At 44.1% G+C, this 19,230-nt stretch overlaps 1 protein-coding gene across 2 annotated transcripts in view; it reads left to right on the top strand.

Annotated features, from left to right (window-relative positions):
• Positions 1–4,923: 4,923 nt before the first annotated feature.
• GPD2 (glycerol-3-phosphate dehydrogenase 2) overlaps positions 4,924–19,230 on the top strand; it is a 63,704-nt gene continuing 49,397 nt past the window's right edge. The window contains exon 1 of one of the 2 annotated variants that reach the window (XM_005153733.3): positions 4,924–5,174. The gene's annotated coding sequence lies outside the window, so the exon portion shown is untranslated. Of the gene's footprint in view, positions 5,175–15,866; positions 15,886–19,230 lie in introns of those variants that run through there. The other variant, XM_031053343.2, reaches the window with a different exon arrangement.

Raw genomic sequence — 19,230 nt, 5'->3', positions numbered from 1 at the left:
AACTTTTCCCAACCCAACTATTGATTATGTTGCTGGCAATCTGCATAAATCCCTTATAAACCTGTGGACACCCTGAAAATGTCTGTCCCAGGTACAGTTCAAATGGTGACAAACAAAAGCCATCAGGCAAGCAATGCTAGTGAAACAAGTATTGGAAAAAGAGCCCCAAATTCTGCTTATTCATTATGTACTGGAATATAGGCAAGAGGTTTCAAAGTGATTGTATATACCTTTGAACAAGTTTTCTAAGCTTTTCCCTAAACAATTCAATGGAGAACATCTGGATAAAAAGTGTATTTTCACATGCGCCGATTCTGGCCTGTCACTGTCCGAGAGAAAAAAAAATACAGCACAAATTCCAAAAAGCTTTTTGTGTTCTATTTTCTGAATATAATCTCTCACTCTGGCACAAATGAAGACAAAATAAATCATGTTTTTCATATTTCCTGCAACAACAAAGATCTTTAAACAATAGAAAATAAACACTCTTGAATATTCCAAGCTGTCTTACTTTCTATAAGATACTGTCTTTCTTTTCTCTCTCTCTCCCAGTGCAATTCATGTTCTCTGTTAGACCTACCTCAGCTGTTTGTCCCAGAAGAATATGGATACTCCACATGGCTCCTTTTCACTGCCTGGCTCTCTAGTAGTTAAGTTGCTTGTGCTACCACTGCAGGGATAGGGCAATTAATTATTGCATTTGTTCTACAACAATGAATGTGACCTGTCACCTTATTCTTTTAAGACTGCAATTTTTTGCATTTGTTTCTGTGACTCAGCTCTGATGTGTTATCTTTATATAACAGCAAACAATAAGACATAATTATGTTGGTAACACATTAGTTTTAATAGAAAAATGAGCCACTTTCTCTTTTCAGATACACGTGCACACAAACACCATGGACGTTTTAATCTGTTGCAGGGCAGGGGGAAAATGACTAAACACCAGCAATATAGCCTGGCTCAGGCAGCAAACTGTCTGAGTACATCTCACGTGATGTGCTACAGTTGTATTTCTGAATGATACCGGACACCAGCAGCCAGAGATGGGAATACTTTTAAATGTTTAATCATGGCTATGACTAGGTACTGTTATTTTCTAATGGGACGACCTATCGCAGTGCCTGCTTGAAAAAATCTCTGCAGAGAAATTCTCCTTCTGTTTCTGTCACTTCAAGTCTCCTGCCATTATTACCCCTTGCTCCTCCCAAAGGCTTTTTCCTGAAGACAGATTAGGAGAAAACATATTTGTGAACATATGAACAGATTTTCTTCTTATGATACATGACACTGGCATATAGTCAGGCAACAGTGATACTCTTTTTCTCCATCTTCCCTTGCTGATGAAAAGAAACTGCCTCTGGGGTTAAGGAGAAAAGGTGAACTCTCCCTGAGACAATTTATACCTGCTGAGCACATGATTTCGGGCATCTAAAATTCTTGTCTTGGCACATGTCCCAAGGACCAAGCCACACACACGGAGACTTAGAAGGTAATATTTTCATCTAGACATTAAATAAAAAAACAGACTCAAGAGGGATGAATTCCTTTAGATTAGATACTTTGAGGTATCTAATTTTTTTGCTTAACGTTGCCAAAATCTGTCATTATTCAAACTTATGAAGACCAACCTTTACCAACCAGGAACTAAGTTAAAAACAGCTGGAAAAGTAACTAAGATAAAAAGACAATGGTAGTTAAAGAAGCCTAATAAAGGGAGGAAAGAACAGCCCATCCCTTGCTTGGGGGTAGCTGAACATGTGAACAGGTAGAGAACCACTCCTGGAAAGGGAGATTGCTAGAAAAATGGGATCCTTATAAAAGTTTTCAGTCATTCTTGGATTTACCTTTTACAAGAAGAGCAATACGGCACTCATGTTTTTTACTACCCTTTAACATTTTCCTGGCTTGGAAGTGTTCGTGAAACACAGAAGTGCTGGGGTGCAGAATATATACTTGGGAACTGGATGTACACACATTTTACACTTATATGCTGCGTTGTTTTGAATCGATCAAAATTTGCCATAAATTGATACTGACAATGCAGCCACATCTGTTGTAGACAACAACCCTGAGAGGTGGGAGGATAACAAATTTGTGATGATGCTTTGAATATTTGTTAGAGACAGACGAAACAACAACATTTATTATCATGTTAGTACACACATATATGGGGTAGGTATTCACACGTAGAATTTGTGCGTGTTGGATTATGCTGAAATTATTCAGCACAAATTGCATTTAAATCCATTTTTTTCCTAGTCTAATTACTCTTCTTCCTCTCTCACATTAAAAAAAAATCCCCAAAAAACAAAACAAACAAACAGACAAAAAAAAACACACAAACCCCCCCCCCCAAAAAAATCCAACCGAAAAAAAACCTGGGACCCAACCAAACCATATTCCCCAAAACCAATGAATTCACTCTGGGGCCCTTTCCTTTCATTGCCCATTCATTCTGTCCAGCTGAGGTACTCCTGTAGATTCTAAGCTTGAGTATGTGTTGAGTACACTAATTCCAGCTGCCACTTGAGACCTTATTTCCTTATGAGAGCAGTGCCATGTGCCCAGGATAAAAACTGCTTCCAGAACTGGTGGCCTGAATATCACTTACTTTGCAAAACTTCTGAAATCCAACCCTTGCAGTTGTTCACTGACTTTAAATGCTACCTAGAGAATTGACAGCCACACCTTGCTATTGCAGCATCCAGTTTAGCTCATCTGGTTATATCTGACCCAGGACGGAGGGATTAGGTTCCTATGGCCTTCCCAGATAGGACCTGTTACTGACATTTCACTGGCTGACAGGAACAGGGAGCATGCTAGAAGGACACTGTAGGAGGGAGGTGTGGCCCATCCTCCATGGCAGCAGCAGGTTGTTTTACTGTGCCTGCTAGAAAACACATCTCATGCTGCCTATAAAGCACGTTGACTAAATAGTAAGCACGGAAGAACAGCAATAAAAGCAGTTTCTGGGAGACAGCCAAGAAGCACAGTTAGATGCACTGCTGATCCCTGTGTGCCTGGAAAGCAGGGAACCACAGGGAGTACAGCGTAAAGGGTGTGGAGAGGCCCTTCATGTGTGACACCAACTGCAAAAGGCAACTGATACAGCAGTATGTGAGCAGAGACAGACTTGTGATGGGCTTACGGGTATAAATAGTCATATGATCAGCTTGTGTTTTTGCCCTTCATGGAAAAGGAGATCCCAAACTTGTGGAACCACTACTGCAGTGCACTAATACTGTAAAGTTGCATGGAAAAAAGCTACAGTTAAAAGTTTAACAATGTGTTTTGGAGGAGGAGGAAGATCCTGGCTTACCACTAATGTGTGTCTTGCTTTCTCACTGCAAAAGAAGCAACAGGCAGGAATATCCAGATGATTCCCAAAAAACACATAGCTATATTTGTCAGCTGCATCCCTAGGACCCTGGAGCTTGGGAACAAGGATGAGAAACAAGATTACTGTTAGAGACCATAACTGTTAGAATCAGCTCTTCCAAGTCTTGTCACTTGATATCACAGAACAGAAAGAATGAGGGGATACAAAATCATAGAGTCACACACTCGTTTGGGTTGGAAGAGACCTTAAAGATCATACAGTTCCAAGCCCCCTGCCACAGGCAGGGACACCTTCCACTAAACCAGGTTGCTTAAAGCCCCATCCAACCTGACCTTGAGCACTGCCAGGGATTCTGCCAGGCAGCTACAGCCTCTCTGGGCAACCTGTGCCAGTGCCTCACTGGAAAACACTTCTTCCTGATATCTAATCTAGATCTCTACTCTTGTCAGTTTAAAGCCATTCAACCTTGCCTATCACTACCTGCCTTTGTAAAAAGCCCCTCTCCAGCTTTCTTATTGGCCCCATTAGGCACTGGAAGGCTGCTTTAAGGGTTTCCCTGGAGAGACCCCAACCCCAGCTCTCTCAGCCTGCTAAAATGTCTCAAGGTATCACCCCATCAGCAACTTGCAAGCCTTACACAAGTGCCCAGGGATGCTCAAGACTGGAAATCTGCTGTTTTGGAGAGGTAAAAAGAATTGTGAAGCCCTCAATAAACAAGCCTGCATACTCCACATTGCAAAACTAAACTTGAGATTCAACTTGTCCCAGCACTTGTGCTCTGAAGTTCCCTCTCTGTCACAGGTCAAGTGTCACCCTGTGGCAGGCTCCTGAGGGCCTGCTATGCATCCTGCCTGGAGGTGGAAACTCTGGTTTTGCTGAGGACCTGGATTAGCTGCTAAACTCTGCTTCTGCCAAGCCCAGTAGAAATCAGGAGCTCAGCGGAGTCTCATGAGAAGTTTCAGTCAGAGTAAAAGAGCTGGCAGGAGTATAAGGATGCTGAATCATGATTTCTCAACCATCTTCATGCCATACTGCCACAGTATGTCCACTGGAAAGGACAGCTGAAAGATATGAGAGTTTCTATACATCCATTATGCACAGTGTATTTTTTTTTTCTTTCAAATGTGCATCCTCAGAGATTTAGCATTTTTCTGGTCTGGGATTTCCTCTGTGAATCATCCAGGTCATGAATATTATGGCTCTACTACAGATCAACAGATGTGTCGGAAAGTCCTCTCTCTGCTGCACTGTTCACTTATCCACTGTGCAAGCTGTGAAGGATCTACAGTAAACAGATGGGCATTAATATATATTAATATACTGGATTTGTTCCCCATAAGGAAGAAACCTCTGGTGACCTGAAGGCCAGCCACCACCGTAACTCCTCAGAAACGACCACGATCAGTTCATGCAAATACAAGCTCCTGGCTGAAGGCAAAGGGCGAGCAGCCCCAGTGCCCGATGCCCACCGGAGCCGGGGCTGGAAGCCGGAGCCGCGCCCGCCCAGCCGGAGCCGGAGGAGGGGCCGGGCTCCGCGCCGCTCTCCTCAGCGCCGGAGCAGGAGGCGGGAGCAGGCCCCGACAGCGGGGCCTAGTGCTCGTCTTCCCTCTTAAGGCGAGCAGGCCTGCCGCAGGGCCCGGCCCGGTCTGCTGTCCGGGCCGAGCGGCGGCCAGGGCGGGGAGGTGCCTTTGGCGTGAGGGCGGAGCGAGGCGGAGGCGGTGAGCTGCCGGCGGCAAGGAGAGGCGTGCCGCGGCCGGAGGAGGCGCGCAGGGAGCTGGCCGGCTTCCCCACTGCAGCCTGAGAGGGAAGCGGGCTCGCCTGGGCTCCTGCAGTAAGTGGCGGTGGGTCTGGAGGCGGGGGCTCGACAGCGGGAGGGGAGCGGAGTTCTTGCACTTGGGCCCTGCTGAGGAGAGGAGAGGTCCCCCGCTCGGAGCTGACTCTGCGGGAGCACCGGCAGCGGGTGCTGCCCCGGCTCGGAGGGTTTTTCTGTGCGCGATCCGTACCGGACACACGTGTGGTAATCGAGGGTTAAATCGTAAAGTTCCCTTTATTACAAATCGCATCATTACCGTCTTTTTGCTTCTCCAGATCTTACTTTTGCAATGCACAGTAGGAGCTTATGCTGCCAAGGGCTCCCAGCCCCCTCTCCCTGTTTTATTTAAGCTTTTGGGTAGAAAGAATAATAAAAATCTGGATGGTGTGATTGTTTCATGAAAGTGGTACGAAACCCTTGGCAGCTGTCCGGCTTGCCTGTGCGTTGTCACCCTGCTCAGGGGCTGAGCCCCATCAGTGTCCTTGGACACGGAGGCACAGCCCGGTGTCTATTTGTACTTTTGTGGAAATCTACATATAACAAACAGGTTTGCAGAACTCATCAACTAGATTTTATTTCGTAGACCTGGTAGATTACAGTGTCTCCTATTATTAAAAACGAAAAAGTGAATTCTGGGCAAGGAATATCATAGCTGTAGTTAGTCTGAACTTTGGAAAATGATGACAGTTACTTCTCACACTGAACTTGCTCAGGGGACTGTTTCTGGATGAGAGCACATCAGTCTTAACAAGTAAGCCCCAAACTTTTTTGCATTCTTACAACTTCAGTAAGCATTTATAAGGCCATGACTATAGGAAAAGATATAAACATGTGTATGTGGAGATCATGAGTTTAAAGCAGCCACTTATTACTTGTGGAACTTTGCTGTTTACTGTAAACTGGTAGTACAGGTGTATTGAAAGAGAGCTCCTTTCCACCTGTTGCTGGGAAGCAAGGGTTCCCTCCACTCTGAGAGCTGCATTTTTCTCTACCCTGCTCCTTGTTACTTGCCCTCATCTCTCTGCTCTGGTGAGAGGCCCTCATATCAGGGAGCTGTACCTGCTGCAGCTGTGCAGGGCTTTCTTCAGGGGCAAAGGCATTGAACTGTATCAGGAGTGGTGGCAGGAACACATCTCCACCCTTGTTCAGTTGCAGTGGGTTCCCAGCTACTCACAGGGCAGCTGCAGAGATAACTGCTTTCTGTTGAAGGCCTGAAGCACTGCAGTCGCATGAGTCTGTTACTGCTACAGACTCTTGCATTTGTCTTTTAGTGATCCTCGGGGTCATGGCTAGACTTCTCTGTATATCTTGTTTTCATTCTCCGTGTTTGCAGTCTGCTGCAGTGGCATCTGTTTGAGCCATGACTGCTAGTGGGCAACAGGGTTTCCATTCAGGTTTCCTACATGAGCAGTTTGCCCAGGTAATCACACAAAGTTTGGCCTTGAGATTCTGAAGTCAGTTTGTGAGGTGATCTTCTGACCATGGATAAGAAGAAGGCTCGGAGACCCAGCTGTTCGGAGCATGGTGTATTTTTAATTGACATTAATCACCTTTTCTCACTTATTCATCGGTATGGTTCCTCAGAAATGTTTAGTGATGAGCAGGGACTGACAGTCATCTAGTAAAGACAGTCTGATATTTCAGGATCTCTAAGGGTTGATAGCTAGGGCAAAATCCAGTATCGTCTCTTCTAAAATAGCAATAATTAGAATATAATTAATGTCAGATGTTACCAATTTTATTTAGTTTAACTTTGGATGAAAGCTTTGAGTAGGCACACATACATGAAAAATTCTACACACACCTTCTGTCCAACTTATAGTGCAACTTTGTATGTATATATGGTTATACACTTTGTTTTGCTTAATTGTGTGTGTGCGTATGTATGCGTGTGCAGGAGCATAGTAATAATAACTTTGTGACCTAGGCCTGTTTTACATAATGTAATATTTTGTCAAGAGATCCAGTTTTACCTGGTAATTTGTCACTAAGAGGAATTTGGAAAGCTGGATGGATGTGGTAGGTTGAATGACCATTAAAGCAAACCACTTTTCCAAATGAAAACTCATGCAGGTTCCATTCTGCTCCCTCCTTTGTCTTCACACAAGTCTCTGCAAGCTTTAGCAAATATTTAAAAGAAACGTTCCTTTTCCACAGTCAGTTTGCAATAGTTACTTTCTACTTTCACATGGAAATATCCCAAGGGTTTCAAAAGAAGGGTTTGCATTTGCAAATAGCTCTGTTAAGCAACAACTTACTTTTATAGCAGTGCTAGTTTACATGCTGGAGAAGAGAACTTGGAGAATTATTTTTACCTTTTATAAAATATACAGGCCTATGCTGCACCCAGTTTCAACCTGAGGTCTGATAGCCTAGTTGTATAATTTAGTTAATTTACTGTATGTTGTTTGGCCTTTGGCTGTAGTGTGAGCCTGCATTTTTCTGGGGATTAGCTTTATCGCTGTGGGTGTGCCCGCTGCATCTGATGGGAGCTCATGGGTGTCAGCAGGACTGCAGCCCTCTGCCTCAAGAAGGGCACGGAGAGCTGAGCCCATGACTGACCTGGGCACCTGCCTGTGCCCTTCTTTGTGGGCATGGTCAGGAGGGTGGGAGACAGCCAACAAGACAAGTGCTGGGTAAAGAGGGAAACTAACACAAAATAAAAATTAGTGGCTGAAAAAAAGAAAGCCTGAAGCAGGAAGTGGAAAACTGCTCACCTTTTAAAGAAGGAAGGCCTTGTGCACTTGAGCTGCTCCATGGGTATTTGTGGGTCCAGTCTGTAGCTGCTTGAGGGTAAATGATGCAGAGAGCATGGACACTGAGGAGACCACAGTCTCAGCAACAGCCATTTGCTCTAGGGGTCCACTGCAGCTGTGCCACAGATCTTGCTAATGTAGATGTAGCCTATTTCTTCCAAAAAGTGTTACTTTAGAAAGCAGTTGTTATTACATAATGAACACACAATTTGAAATCAAAACCTACAGTATCAGGGTATTGCTTCTAGAAGCATTCTGTATCCTGATATAACTTTGAGCCAGGTTCTCAAGTAACTCTCAGAGGTGTTTCCAGATGCCAGATGCACTTGCTCCAAGTTATCTTCAAATGCTGCTGATTGCTGATGGAGCCCACCCAGGTTGTCGTTTCTCTGCTCTCTCCAAGTACAAAGTCTTGAGCTGTGCTTCCCTTTTCTTTGCTTGGCAACATATTTCTGAAACCAAGGGTTGATTCTGATTTCGAAATATTACTGAATGCATGCCCCTCCTCTGGGATTAGATTTCTGTATGTGTATTATCAGGTCTCAATCTTTATTACAGTGTATTAAAACTAGGCTACTTCCTTGACACGCCTAAGTAACCACCTAACGTGTAGCTATTTTTTGAGCACGTACCTGTTTGTATGTGCACGTCTATGTCCAGCCTTGTAAGAAGCAAACTATTTTCAAATCCTTTCCTCTTTAGTGTTTGACTAAGGTGGGAAATAAAACCATGGATGTAGGTCAGTATTAGAATCAAGCGGTCCTGGTAGACCGTATAATGAAATATCTACATTAAATACAAGGGGAATGAAGAATATCAAGAGAAAGGGTGAACAGCTGTAAATTAACTGGATTTAACAAGAACATTTCTGTCTAATTACAGTGAATGGTTTATAGATTGGTTTATAGTCTACCTGGACTTGTTCAAAGCGTTTGCCACTGTCCTGCATGACATACTTGTCTCTGTATTGGAGAGACATCAGTTTGATAGATGGAGCACTCGGTGGATAAAGAACTGGCTGGATGGCTGCATGCAAAGAGTTGTTGCCAGTGGCTCAATGTCTGGCTGGAGACCAGTAACAAGTGTTGTCCCTCAGGGATTGGTGTTGGGACTGCTGTTGCTCAACATCTTTGTCAGTGACATGGACAGTGGGATTGAGTGCACCCTCAGCAAGTTTGCCGATGACACCAAGCTGTGTGGTTCAGTTGATACGCTGGAGGGAAGGAATGCCATCCAGAGGGACCTTGACATGCTTGTGAGGTGAGCTGATGCCAACCTCATGAAGTTTAACCATGCCAAGTGCAAGGTCCTACACCTGGGTCAGAGCAATCGCAGGCACAGCTACAGGTTGGGCAGAGAAGAGATTCAGAGCAGCCCTGCAGAGAAGGACTTGGGGGTGTTGGTCAATAAGAAAATGAACATGAGCTGGTTTCAGTGTGCGCTCACAGCCCAGAAAGCCAACTGTATCCTGGGCTGCATCAAAAAGGCGTGACCAGCAGGTCAAAGGAGGTGATCCTGCCCCTCTACTCTGCTCTTGTGAGACCACACTTGGCGTATTGTGTGCAGTTCTGGTGTCCTCAACATAAAAAGGACATGGAACTGTTGGAACATGTCCAGAGGAGGGCCATGAGGATGATCAGGGGACTGGAGCACCTCCTGTATGAAGACAGGCTGAGAAAGTTGGGGCTGTTCAGCCTGGAGAAGGCTGCATGGAGACCTCATAGCAGCCTTCCAGTATCTGAAGGGGGCCTATAAGGATGCTGGTGAGAGACTCTTCATTAGTGACTGTAGTGACAGGGCAAGGGGTAATGGGTTAAAACTTAAACAGGGGAAGTTTAGATTGGATATGAGGAAGAAACTCTTTACTGTAAGGGTGGTGAGGCACTGGAATGGGTTGCCCAGGGAGGTTATAAACGCTCCATCCCTGGTGGTGTTCAAGGCCAGGCTGGACAGAGCCTTGGGTGACATGGTTTAGTGTGAGGTGTCCCTGCCCATGGCAGGGGGGTTGGAACTAGATGATTTTAAGGTCTTTTCCAATTCTAACTATTCTACGATTCTGTAGTATTTGCAAGTTGTTATTATTGTGTTATTATATATGGTGGGGTTTATGGCTGATCTTGACCCCCACTAATAGAAAAAGCAAGAGTGAGTATTTGAACTGTTTGAGTTAAATACAGTAGCACAAGAACAAAAAGGTAGGGAAATCATACTCTACATTTAGTCAGTAATCAGGCCAGAGACTGTCTTTTCCACTCCTTGGATGGCAGATTTTGAAGCCATCTTTCAACAGGACAGGAGGGAATTTAAATAATTTTAGCATGAAATTTGATAGATATATTATGATGTTCATATGGTGGGAAAGATCAATATACTCATTACCTCAGTGTTTCTTTGTATTCCTGTTAGTTCCTGGGTAAAGTGCTGGGGATTGCCTTTTTCTCGGAAACACACTGCTTTCTCTGGCAAGGTGATTGCTGTCTGAAAACCCAGTAGAGATTTGCAAATCAGATTTTTCCTCTCATGATCTGTAAGGGTTTTTTTTTTTTTGATAGAAGGGTAACAAAACAGAAGAAAAATAAGTGGTTAGGTTAAAAATATAAATAGTGGAAAGAGAAGCTCCTTGTAGGATGGAGCTTAAAGCAGCTGGAATATTGTCTAATGCTGGGTGGGAAAATCTTGGTACCTGAGGACAGAAAGGAAATTAAGTAGTTTGAAACAGTGGGGACCAAGAGAAGTGATGAGGACAGTATGCCTATTTTTTGCTTTATTTTTCTGCATGACAAGCGCTGCAACTGCTGTTGGCATGGTACATGGGAAGGATTTTCCCCATATAGTAGACTGCTGCTTTGCTCCCCCTGATTAGTGCAGGGTGAACTGTGGTTGTTTCAGGTTTTAATTTGATGTACAAAGGCTTACAATTTTGTGTTGCGGTCTGTGGCTGTGAGGGACTTGTAACTCTGTGAGCTGTCTAGATATTGTAGGTTGTTTCTGTGCTTGGGTGGCAAGGTAGTTCTTGGATAATTCCTTAATTAAAAGTACTGTAACTTGTATTTAAGAACCTGTAGTAGCCATCAGAGGTTTTAGGAGAGGATTTGGAGGGTGGACTCTGCTAGGTTTTGTACCTATTGGAACTCTTCCATAGTGTGCAGCTTCATTACAGATATGGCTTACAGGAGTTACAGGTAGAAGCTGTGAGTGCATGAGTCAGTGGCCCAGAATTCTGTAGGTGAGGTAGATAATGAGCCCTGGTTGCCCTTCAAAGCGTGCTGCTTTGTTCTCTTGTTTGCTGTAGTTACTGGGTTGGTTAGAAGTAGCACAGTGAAGTCCAGAAGACCAGGCCCATGTCAGCTGAGGAGAGATGCTTGATGACTGTTAGGAGTGCTGCACGGGAAGCATCTTCTCTTGGGTTGATTTAAGCTTTATCACTTGCTTTTAAGACACTTCAGTTAGTATCGTCTGGCATCCTATGTAATGTTGTATTGATCACTTCAGTTTAAAAAGCAAATGAGAGATAGCTGGTAGCCAATCTTGTCAAGGGGGATGCTGATGGGATTATTTTCTGATTACATCCCCTTTTTCTTGTTGTTTGCCCACTTCCTGCATTGGCAAATCCTGCAAACTGCCAGTAACCATGCACTCAGATTAGTACAGACTTAAATGCTTGAGTTACTCACAGTGAGAACCTTAATTGTGGCCTGTCTTACTGCTGTTATGTGTGCTGTCAGTAGCCACCTTTTAAGTAGTCTTCCAAGAATGATCAAAAGCTGAATTAGAGGGAGCTGAGGATAGCAACTTCAGCTGTTGGGAGAAGCAGAGGCGGTGTGAAACTCTGCTCAGCCTGGAGGGACATTGGTCTGGGGCTCTCATCATTCAACACCTACCTGAGAAACTTTTGGAAGGAATGAGGTAGATCAAATTAGACAATGCTACTGCACCAATGGCAGATTATGCAAACTGTAGTGGTGATGATTGTAAGTTTTCTATTTTTAAGTCTTCCATTGAGTGACTCACTTTATTAGATGTGTTCGTTTAAAATGGAATGTGAAGCACACAGATACCATGGTAATGGCCTCATAAAGCACGCAGATATACAACATAACAGATTGGATTTCTTCTCTTAATTTAACAGGTTTTGCGTCTCATAGACCATATCTGATGGCAGCATACAGGGCGTCACACACTCCTATTGCTAAGCTCTACAGTTTGTATCCATCTGTCTCTTCACTTTTGCTAAAGTAGTCATCTTTGATCTCTGCCTCACAATTCTGCATCTGAATTTCCCACCATTCCCCTTCCTTCCCTCTTCCCTGATTCCTTTCATTCTTTCACCAACTCTGGCCCTGCATTGCCTAAATAAACTCTGTATCTTACTACTTAGAAAGTACTTGAGTACAGAAATGCCAGCAACTACAGAGGTTGCTTTTTAGTCACCTGGCCCCCTGAGGTCGAAGTGGGTTACACAACTCAAGATAAGGTCCAGCTGATAGTCTTGCAGCTGCCTGGGTAGGCATTACAGGAAACGAGAAAGGCAAGTCACTCCTAGGATTTATGTCAAGCTAATGAGAACTGTGGGGTGGCAGATGTTTGTTGTGTGAGGCATGATATTCAGAAACATCTACTGAAGACGGGTGTTGAAATTATTTCTTTAAAAATCAGGATGTAAGTTGCACTTTGTATCCTTTTTGGTTTTCAAATGTCGGGCTGAAAGTGAAGCAGAGGAATCCTGCATTTAGGAAGTGTGTTAGCTGAGAAAGTGGAGCCCTTGTCCATGAGGCAGGAGGTCCAAGGTCTCTTAGCCTGTGAGTTCAGCTGGGGACCTCACTGAGGCCGGGTCCTCGCTTAACCTGGACTCTGGAGTGGGAACTTCCTGAGGCAGCGGCTGTTGCTGCTTTACAGCAAAGTCACTATGACTCTGAATTGCTGGTTAAGTAATGCGCTGCAGCAGGGAACAGTTCCTACTGTGACGACAGTTTGTGTTAACTTCCTTAACTTTTGGAAACTGAAAGCATGATGTTGCCTCGAGAAATCTTTTGTGTAGTTTCCATTTTATGTGGACTGCCCCCCCCCCCCCCCCCCCCCCCCCCCCTTGTGTTTCCTTTCAAGTTTGAAGCCTGTTTCTTCTTATCAGGAATCCTTTAATAGCTAGAAATTTGAGCTAATGTCCCTGTCAATCTTTCTCAGCTGTTTCGATGAGCAATGTTCCCCGCAGGGTTATTTAACTCTTTGGGCGGATCATGCTGTACTCAATAGCCACTCCTTGCCTGGCAGCATGCTGCTGGCTCCTCCCGTGCCAGTCAAGGGCTCCGTGATCCTGCTGGAGCTCGTTGTAGAGCCTCTCAGGGACTCAGGCCACCCTTGAACTGAGGGCCTGGGTCCAAAGGGTGCCATTTATTGCCTGTATCAGAACTAAGGATAAACGTTAACATGCAGATTTACAGTGTCAGAGGACACACAGCAATAAAGCACTGTACACTGAGCCTTTATAAAGGTGACTCAACATATTTGTGTTATGGAAAGATCACAGAATGGCTTATTTCTGACAGCATCACTTCCTATGCTGTTCGCTCTAATAATTTTTATTAAAATAAAATTTAGTTTCCATCACAGGCTATTGATCTCAGCTTGGAAGAGAGTCAAGTTTATTACCCAGTTGCAAAAGATGAGGCTTTTTTAAGCGTAGGCTCCTCTCTTCCTACATAGCACTCTGTGTACAATCTTTGCCATAACTGTGGACTGCATTCTTTTCCCTTTCATCTTCTGTGCTCTGGTTTATCCTGCTGGTGCCAACAGCAGCTTTTAGCATTCATTCTGGGACAGAGCTTGACTTAAAAAACTACAAGTGTATGTTTAGAGAGCCTCTAATTTCCCTTAGAGGTTGTGTACACAAAGGCAATGTTTAAGCCATCCTCCTGCTTAGAGAATTTGTTGTGTGCCATTTCCCACATGCACTGCAGTTCCCTTCAGAAATAAGCTCGAGCATTTGGGCAGGGAGATCATAGAATGGTTTGGGTTGGAAGGGACCTTAAACACCTTCTGGTTCCAACCCCCCTGCCACGGGTAGGGTACACTTTCCACTAGATCAGATTGCTGCAAGTCCCAGCAAACCTTGCCTTGAACACTGCCAGGGCTGGCAGCCACAGCTACTCTGGGCAACCCATTCCACTGTCTCATCACCCTCATAGAGAAGAGGGTTTTTTCTTAATGTCTAATTTAAATTTCCCCTTTCACAGCTTAAAGTCATTCCCTGTTTTCCTGGCACTACGTGCCCTTGTAAATTGTCCCTCCAGCCTTGTTGGCCCCTTTAGGTATTGGAAGATGCTCTATGGTCTCCCTAGAGATTTTTCCAGGCTGAACAACCCCAACTTTATCAGCCTGTCTTCATAGGAAAGGTGCTTCAGCTCTGTGATCAGAGCGCCACTAAGGAGTTTGGGCAGAGCGTTGGCATGGCACATGGTGGCACAGCACATCTGTACTGTCTGTCCACTGGCTGTCTGGGGCACTGCCTGCTTGAAGTACCTGCTAAATGTGAGCTTGCAGGTTCCTAGAATGAAATTGAGATGCTCTAGGTGTAAAAGCACCATCTGTATATTCAAATGCCTGTCTAGCTTTGTGTTGGAGTAGCTTATGGTAAGTTGTATTTTCCTTTCTGCCCCTGAATAAGCTTCCCTTAGTGATGGTGAGCAAGATTTATGTGGCAATTTGAGCAGCTGCTCTCCTGGGAGTGTTTTTGGTTTGGCTTTTTTTTTTCCTGAAGAATTGTGTATAATCTGCGTATTGGCTCTGAGGAGAGCTAACAACACCTGTAGCTGGCTGTTGGGCAGAGGGTAGTCCCTTTCCCAGAACTGATGGCTGAGGCTGGAAATCCTTTCTGTATAGAGAGCACTGAGTCTGACTGTGTCTTTATGTTATACATGTTATCTTGTGTAATGAAAGTGACAAACTGTTCTTGGTGGCACATTCGATGTCATTTTAGTGTGGTTAGGAATGTGGTATCCACAGTAAGACTGGTGGAAGGTCCCACTGTAGGAGTGATCCTAACCCCCATTACCTACGTGCCTGTACCTTCATGCCTCCTGTGGTAGTGTCTGGAGCTCACTGCTGGTGTCCTCTGAGTTGCTGTAAGCTGGTTATGTTAGTAGGAAGGCTTGTCACAGCTCTCTTGCATGTTGTATGTGCTGTGAAAAAGTGGGGCTTATTTGTAGAGGAAGCTATGGGATGTTTGGATCAAGTTTTAACAGTTTGTGGGCAACCACAGCTGTATTCAAAGGATATTAAACTGGGACAGCAGACATGAATGCTACATGGCTGTGCAGTCTGAAGCCCCTTCAAGGTTATTGCCTTTGCTGAATCATAGAATCATGGAACCCCAGGTTGGAAGGGACCTTGGGGGTAATCTGGTCCAACCTTTCTAAGCAAAGCATGACCTAGACTAGATGGTCCAGCACCCTGTCTAGCTGAATCTTAAAAGTGTCCACTGCTAGGGAGTCCACCACTTTCCTGCAGAGGTTGTTCCAGTGGCTGGTTGTTCTCATGGTGGAAAATTTTCCTCGTGTCCAGTTGGAATCTCTCCAGGAGTAACCTGGAGAGAGTTCCCATTACCCCTGTCTTCTCCTTGTGAGCAGGGAGTTTCTGTTTTCCTTGTAGCTACCCTGCATACTGGAACTGCTTTTGAAATATCTGCTGTCCTGCTGTGGTTTCCTGTCTGACATTTAGGAACACTCAGGTCTTTCTTGTGTTTTCCTTTTGTTATCAGTGCACATTTGTGTTTTGCTTCATGTGAGGAAGCTGGCTCTGGGAGGCAGTGGAAGCAAACACAGGCAACACTGCTTCAGTCCCCCAAACCTGGTTGCTCATGATTAAGTGCCTGCACTTCCGGGTGCTGGTGGAGCTATGCAGCCTTCTGTGTGTGTTGTGTTGCTTGTGCTGGATTATGTAGGGTAAAGAGTCACTGTTAGAAACTCAAAGGGGAAAATGTAAGTATGCCAGAAGACTGTGCTATCGTAGGCACCACTCTAAAGATTTTTGTATTTAATCCAAAATTTTCCAGAAACCAATTTGGAGTCAAACTTTCATTTGATTTTGATAATCATTTAACTTCTGAAGACTGACTGTCCTTTATTTATACACAGGAAGGAATATTTAATTCATGCAGTTGGCACTGGAGTTTGGGCTCTTAGTAGATGTTTTACATAGGAAACTGTTAAATTAAAGCTATTTGTTTGCCTCTGTATTATTGTGTTTAGCTGGTGACAGATGCCTCAAAGCCTTCTGGATCAAAGCAAGCATTGTGGAGGCATGGGGGCTTTTGTTGCTTTTGCTGTTTAAATGAATTGTCTTATCTAGAAGAACTAGTGTTTATCCTAGCTAATGAATGAGAACCTATAGCATCCACAACTAAACTGTTGGCACCTATGAGTACGTGAGTAGGGTGGGGGTTGTGGAAAGTATGTTAGCATGGCAGGGTGCTGGTATTAATGAGAGTAATGGGAAAGAAGGCACAGGGAACAGCTTGAACTGAGGCAGCTGAAAGCAGAGATCTCGGGACTGCACCAGTGATTTGCAGAGGACTGTTGGGAGATGGAAACTGAGGAGATGGAGCTCTCTGAATACAGAGAGCAGGCCTAATATTTGCCATTATCTTATTTCCTAGCACTCACTAAGTGTGGCTTTTATTCAGTATGTGAGCATTTTCTGTTTGAGGGTTGGGGTTTTTTGTTTTTTGGGGTTTTTTGTGTGTGTGTTAGCTTTTTTTGTTAAAAAAAATTAGAAGAATAGATATTTCAAATGACTGAAAAATAGCACAAGGCTATCTATGTAACTCAACTGCGGTGAGTGCTGAATTAATTCTGCTGATTACTTCCACAAGTTTGTGCTGCATTGCTGTACAAACAACTTGAAATCTGCTGTGCAATTTTGGGTGGATTTGTGCTTTTTTTCTTCATCTGTGCAATGACATTTCTAGTGTAATTCACAACTTCATATTTAGGTTGATGCACTAAGTTTTTTTTGACCCATAATTAAAGATATAAAACAGCTACATTATTGCCTCAGTTCGTCTGTTTTAAAAACTTCAGTGTTTTTTGTTTGTTTTTTTTTCCTTTTTTTTTAGAAGTTTTGATAAAATGCTTGCTAAAAAGGCTTGTTAGAACATGAAGTCATGAAATCATTATTTCTTTGGTTTTAAAAATAAATTACTTCCAAAGCTGTCTGGGAAACTGTGTTTTAAAAGTAAACTGGTGTGGCCAGTGATCACTGAGACATTTAGTCAGTGGTTTGCATACCTTGTGCTGCTCTAATTCAGTCCCACTCAACAAAAATGTAATGGGTTAACTTAGGTAGGTATATACCTGGTCTTCAACATGAGGTCTCAGAAAAGGTGTGAGTAGGCAGGTGGCCAGGAAGAACGATTAGTGTTGGCTGGACTTCCAGTTACCTCTGGTTCCCCTGGGGTGGAGAGTGCTCAGCCCTTGACCATGAGCTTCTAGGGCTGTGCTTGCCATCCAACACAAACTGCTGAGCTGTGTGGCACTCAGTTTGTTCATGACTAATGAACCTCTGAAGAGTTCAGTTGAACAGGGATAAGTAGGGATTTGTGCTTCAGCCATCCCCTTTTCTTACTGAACTTGGCAAAGTACAGAAAGGATGCACTTCCATTTGTTTTGTTGAAAGCCAGTATCTCTGCAGACATGTGAGCCAGCTTGTTGAAAGATGCTAATTTGTTCTTTTTAAATTCTGTGGATTCTAGAGCATATTGTGTTCCCAGAACAGGCACTTGTAAGGCTTTCTTACTCTTGTTTGAAGTGACTCCTTTGCTGATGCGTAAGGTGTGTGAAACTACTTCAAGACTGCCACCAGTTTGCAGTCTGAAAGATGAGTTATTCTAGCGACTTGAAGAAACCTTATGGTAGAAGTGTGTGTAGTACACAGCGTGCTTGGATGACATGTATGTATTCACCATCACCATATGCTTTGTGTGGCTATAGACAGTATGGGAGCTGGTGTTGATTGTTTTAGTTTTATTTTGCAGGAAATTATGAGTTTGGTGATGGCAGTGCAAGTTTTCCAGCTGTTTTAATTCTTGTGCAATATTGAATTTCATATTGTGTTATGACTTCATGAGTATCTGCAGGTGTTTTCAGGTATGTAGAAGTGATAGTACAAAATGTTGTCTCAACAGATCTAAGGTAGGCTGATGGTTAGGTTTTACTCTTTAATTTTTGGGGGTGAGGATAAGCCTACAGGACAGGGTCTGATTTTGAGGCACCCTGCTCCTGTGTTAAGATGTGTCTCTGATTGCTCGTATGCCGTTGTACAGGACTTATGCCAGACTGTCAGGAGAGGGACTCCTGAGAGGGAGAAGCCTGCATCCTGGTGTGTGTGGCTGTCTCCTGAGCTGGCTGTGCTGGGCTGCTGGTAGGTACCCCTGTGGGAAGCCTTTCTTGCTGGGCACTCCCTTTCCTCTTGCAGAGGCAGCTGGTTGGAGCCCTGCCACCCTGACAGGGAGCCCTGCACCCTTAGGGAGAGGCAGCCACACCACGGTGCTAGGCTCCATTCTGCAGGGAGTGGGAAGGGCAGAGTAGTATCGACACCTCTGCTCTGACAGATGCTCTGGCACTGTGTGCTTCTGACAGGGCTGTGCCTTGGTGTTGGTGCAGCTGCTTGCCTTGCTGGCAATGAGGCCCCGTATCTCAGACTCACACTTACCTCCCTGTTCCCCTGGAGGTGTGGGCAGGCTTCCACAGTAACTCCCCTTTCAGAAACTTCCCTTGCTATGGGGTTTCCTCTGTTGCCTTTCACTTTTACTCCTCACTGTCATGTAAAGGAAAGAGGAAGTTGGCCTTTTCTGAGGGTGAACTATGAAGATAATGGAGAATGTGATTATCTACACACAAATGTTATGGTGGGAATCTTCAAAAGCACACACGCTGCTCTTCAGAAGAACTGGGAAGCTCAAAGTCTTGGCCTTCTGTACAATAATTACTTGCATAACACACATGCATACAACATCTGTACATCAAATGTTTATGTGTAATAATAACATATGGAATTTCCCTATAGGCTGAATGTGTTGCACAGGAAATGAAATTAGGATCTTTACCACATCTTCAAAATGAAGCTTTCTTGTTTGGCTTGTGTCTTAAACATGTTTGGGGTATTTCTTAAGAAAAAAGAACAGTTATGGTAGCTGGAAGAGCTAATGAGAGAAAAACGATGAAATGTGTATAAATGCATAGTAACATACAGTATTACATGTTTACTTGTACTTGTGAAGCCAAAGAAATAACTGGAATTGTAAATAGTGTGCTGCAAATCTTGAC

Source organism: Melopsittacus undulatus, chromosome 4 (genome assembly GCF_012275295.1).
Source record: "Melopsittacus undulatus isolate bMelUnd1 chromosome 4, bMelUnd1.mat.Z, whole genome shotgun sequence".
NCBI classification, from domain to species: Eukaryota; Metazoa; Chordata; class Aves; order Psittaciformes; family Psittaculidae; genus Melopsittacus; species Melopsittacus undulatus.
Note: the sequence above shows the minus strand (reverse complement) of the source record. Positions and strands in the feature narration are given on the sequence as shown.